This window comes from Echiichthys vipera, assembly GCF_963691815.1.
Source record: "Echiichthys vipera genome assembly, chromosome: 18".
In the NCBI taxonomy this organism is placed as follows: Eukaryota; Metazoa; Chordata; class Actinopteri; order Perciformes; family Trachinidae; genus Echiichthys; species Echiichthys vipera.
In genome coordinates, this window is record NC_139843.1 from 4,077,990 (window position 1) to 4,083,291 (window position 5,302).

Genomic DNA, 5,302 nt, shown 5'->3' on the forward strand with positions numbered 1-5,302 from the left:
CATTTTCGTTTAGGAGTCACGCGCACGCAGGGATAAATAATGTTATAATATTGAAATCACAATCATTTAATGGTGAGTCAGCAAAGTGACCTGTAAGGAGGTTAATTCAAACCAACATAATTAATTAGGGCCGATAATTCAACTCATTTTGCACGAAGCATTCAATTCACTTCATAATTTAACAATAAAAGTAACACAGCGCAAAGAGTTTCCGATCAGATGATTTTAAAAAATATAAAGTTAGGATTGATTAATTACGACTAAATTCTAATTTAATTTCTCTAAATTAATCATCCTTTCCCTCATAGAAGATCTAAAACACACTTGTTAAAGCGTATTAATATCAAAATACAGCGATTTTTTGTTTAGTTTAAATAAATAAAATAAAACGTCGTCTTTTCTTTATCTGATATTTAAAGTTTTGTTTTTACTTCGGACCCAGTTCACAGGTTGAATCATCGCCCGATGTTATTTTCGTTTTCCATTTGAATCATGAAAAAAAATCTTTAGTTTTAACATTAAAGAGTAATAAATGAACTGGCTGAGTGACGTCAATATTAATGTACATTTACATTATGTTTGTGTGATCAAACGGACATTAAGGAAAAATACAATAAATGTTACTTTAACTTTTTAAAATTAAAAATGTCATATTTTTATCTAAAAGTGGTTCAGATCATTTAACGTGTTTATTTTATAACTGATAATTTACTGCTTGATTTTGTTTTTTTATTATAACTTACTTTAAAAAACACATGTATAAAAGAAAGTGTGTTTAAATCAAAGACAGAACAAAAGAAAAACCTATTTTAATTTAAATGAAGTTGTTTCTTTTGTACAAAGTCTCAAAATCATAAATACACATGAGAAAAAGACCCAGAATGTTCATTTAAGTCTTGAAATCATCTCCCAGCAAAGTCTGTTAGTTTATCAACATCAGCTTCTTTACATGGGTCTTTTGAGGGCGACTGTGGCTCAGAGTGGGTCGTCCTCCATTCGAGAGATTGGCGGTTCGATCCCCACCTCCCCCGGTCCACATGTCGAAGTGTCCTGGGGCAAGACACTGAACCCCAAATTGCTCCCCGTGCTGCGCATGGGTGTGTAAATGTGGTGTGAATGGTTACATTAGATGGTCTGTAGATGTCCACTGCCATCTGTGTAAGCGCCTTGAGTAGTCAGAAGGCTAGAAAGGCGCTTTATAAGTACAAGTCCATTATATAATGTTGCCCTGAGACTAAATCTATAAATCCAATCCCCGTTTTGTATGAAATACAGGTGACGGATCATTTTGGTCTGAGGAAGTTGCCCTTTGTGGCAGCAGAACCTCAGAAAGCACCAGTGAAGGTTTCAGTTTCCCAGTCAAATATGCAAACATGACTTTCACAAACGTGGTTGTCAAAGCGCCACGCTGCACCTAACCCATCCCACGTCACTTGTTCTGGATGAAACAGAAAGTGGTTTTATCACAGAGCGGCTTTCTCTGCTCTTTAAAGGGATAGTTCAGATGTTTTGTTGTACTGTGGTTGTATGAGGTGTTTATCCATAGTGCTCAGTACGCCCTCAGACAAGAGGACAGACACGGACGAGTGCAGCAGCTAAACGTATTTTAGACCTAAAAAATGCACGCCTTAAGAAAAGTCAATGTTGGTTTAAGTGTGCGCTTTATTTAGAACATTTTCACTGCTTTACCTTGACGTCAGACAGGCCTGTTTTAAGTTTACGCAGGAAAACTGAGGCTGTTTTCCACGCTCTCGTCAAAGCCATCAGACTCCATTGACGAAAACAGTTATTTTACCTCGCAGGACACACAAGTTTCTGGTCCACCTCTGCTTCTATCTGTTAGATTTATCAGTTCCTGCTTTGCACTTCAGTTCCCGACCCTTTTTAAATCACCAAAGTCACACAATAACACAAACAAACTGACTGATCGAGGCGGCACTGGACCAGCAACTCCTGTGTTCTGTGAGGTAAAATGGCTGTTTTTGTCAATGGAGTCTGGTGGCTTTGACGAGAGCGTAGAACAGCTTCAGTTCCCCCATGGGTCTGTCCACCATACACTGTAGGTAACACACTGACTATGGATAAGTACCTCACACAACCCCACTTTAAAAAAAAAAATCTGAACTATCCCTTTAAGACATTTTTAATGGCTTGTTTTTCCCGTCACCGTCAGCGTGAAGAGAGAATCTGCTCCGTAAACTCAGGTGAAAGAGATGAACCCGAGGGATTAGCAGCTGCATGTGTGTGACCGAATACACACACACACACACACACACACACACACACACACACACACACACACACACACACACACACACACACACACACACACACACACACACACACACACACACACACACACACACACACACACACACACACACACACACACACACACACACATTAGCAGATGAAACCCCCCTCCAGTGCAGGTATGACACAGTTATCCCCCTCGACACTGTCACTGCTCTAATCCCACTTCCTGTGTCTCTCCTAGCAAGGTGAGCTCATAAGGGCACATGCTGAAGTCATCAGTGTTGACACGGGTGGCGAGAGGGCAACAGTTTGAGCGACACCGCCGCCGCCACGGCCAGCCAGGCGTGTCCTACCCAACCCCCCTCCCCAACACCCACCTCCTGGAGGCTGGAGTCACCACTTCCTCTATGCTCTGCTCTTCCTTTGCTTCGGGGCTGCAGCCTCGGGCCATCACCTTGTGAAGCACAATCAGCTTTCATTTTCTCCTGAAGAGTCATTAGCAGGTCAGGGGGCCTCTCGTGTGCACAGACACGAGGGGAAACAGGCAGGTATTCTGTACAGGATCTGGATGTACATGACGCACCTTCTGATATCTCTATCAAAACTTCCTGCTGCGGCCTGAATGTCAATCTGGGTGAGCTGTGAGCTATAAATAGCTTCATACTCCTGGACATGAAAGGCAACTGGACACTGATGTAAAATCTTGACGACTGTAAAAGAAACTAGTAAAAAGCAAGTGCGGTCGGCTCGTTCACGGCTTCTGCGGGCTGACAGATTTAGACGTGATAGACGGGCACATCAGCAGACGTCTCAACACGTCTTCATTAACAGAATCAGCGCGACAGCTCGGTTAAAACAGGTGATGTTTTGTGAAAGGGAAGAAGAAGGCGATGATTAACAGATCGTGGGTTAGTTTTATATGATCTGTAATAAATGACACTGTGGATTCCCGGCTGACATTAAAGGCCTCAGTGTGCTTCAGATGAAGGGCAGGGGACTATTATTACCATGGGACCTCATGTGATTCATGTTTGTGTATTTGAACAGGATAAGCAAGGGCTGAAATCCAAACTGCATAATTTTTCTTTTTACTTTTCGTACGTACTGCAGCTACCTTACGTACTGTTGCATGTAGTATGCATACTATGGGGAATATTGCTTCAACTACATTGCAACTTTGAGCGTTTTGCTCACAAAGGATGTGGGTCAAAATAGCCGTACAAGCATGCTTACTTGCATCCTGCAAAACGCAACTGGATGTATTAGAAGATCCTGGTATTATTAGCACACTGCATTTTAAATACGATGTATTGGGACGTACTAAATCTTTGTCTGGCATATTAATCTTATGGTAGTATGGGTATGCAACGTGTTCTCATGAACACATTCGTAGCAAATCCTACGTGAAGTTATGCAGAGAAATGTGTAGAAATTCCTATGAAAAAAAACAAGTTTATGGACCGCAGGATGGACGAGAAGTCAAAACACGTTAAAGCAGAAGTACAACAACACACAAAAAAACACATTATGTGACTGATTTTAGCCAACAGAAGGTGACGGTTAGGGTTAGGCATCAAAAACACTTGGTTAGGATCAGATAAGAGGCCGTGGATTGGTTTACTACGAACGGGAATTAAACCCTGCCCCCCTGGTTTATAAGCGCCTCGCCGTCTTATGCTACGCCACATGCTTTCACTGTGGGAATACACACACATGCACAGGCAGGACCTATATACATGCAATTAATGGATAGCGAGGGGGCTGCCAGTGACCAGCGCCCCAAGGTCAACAGCACCCCGACAGTGCTCAGGAGATGAACTGGCACCTCTCCAGCCACCAGTCCACGCTCCATTCATGGTCCACACAGGGACTCAAACCGGCAACCCTCCGGTTCCCAGCCAAGCCACCTATGGACTGAGCTACTGCCGCCCCTTTATCAGGTTTTAAGCCCTGTTCACACAGGACTAGGATTACCTGGGAATCCCTAACCTGTGTGAAAAGGTCTTAAAACCCCAGACGCCTTTCTGATGTTGTAGTTCGCAAATAGCAGAAAATTGTACGCATGGTATCGGCTAAATGTGCAAATACAGGAAAGTAAGAGCCATCTCCTGAAATAAAGTTTTAATAAAGACATAAATAAAGTGGACTTTATGGCCCTCATACGTCACCCAACTCCCACCTTTGCGTTGAGTCTTACGGTATTTATCACTGACACATAAACATGTCGTTCTTGGGCATTTTCAGATTTGTCTCTCTGCTTTGGATCATACATTTGTACAGTTTTTTTCAGAGACGTACTGAACCCTGAAGACAAGTATAAAGTTTTGAGGTTGGCACCATTTAGTTACAGCTTGTTCCCGCTGATTCTGCACTGGAAAGACCCACCAACCCCCCATCTGAAACCCGAGGAGGCTACATGGTGCTCTTAACTCATGACTGCAATGTTCACTGTCAAACTCCTATGCTTCTCGTTAATATGCACTTCCTACCGTATAAACTTTATTTCAGCCACAAGCTCAGAAACGAAACCTCCTTATAGCTCCAAAATAACAATCACTATTTTTCTGTTGTTCTGTTATCTTCCTCGCTCACGGTTTAAGTCAAGTGTGCCTTTTTGAGTTTATAACCCCACAGCCATAAATATCTGCGTCTTGACATCCCAGCGATGTGGGTGGGCGCGTCATGTCTGACACAGTTCACAAATCAAACCCAGCATACAGGCTGAGACGTGGCATTCGTTGCACTTGAGCACCAGTTTGGTGTTCGTAGTGAGCAGGCTAATTTAAAAATATGACGTTATCGTTGAATGGAGAGATTTATCGCCTGCTTACAAGTGAAAAACCAATCAGCAGTCCTGAAATCACAGTGAAGATGCTGACAATTAAGAGGTCGCTCCCGACCCTAAGGAACTATAGCAAAAGGACTCCGAAATCGGATGTTATCAGACAGTTGTTCCTAAACATTTTGGCTGGTTAACGTATTTATTTCACCACATTGCCTTGTCACAGGTTACTTGTACGTCTATTTGATTAGTTGTTAAAGGCCT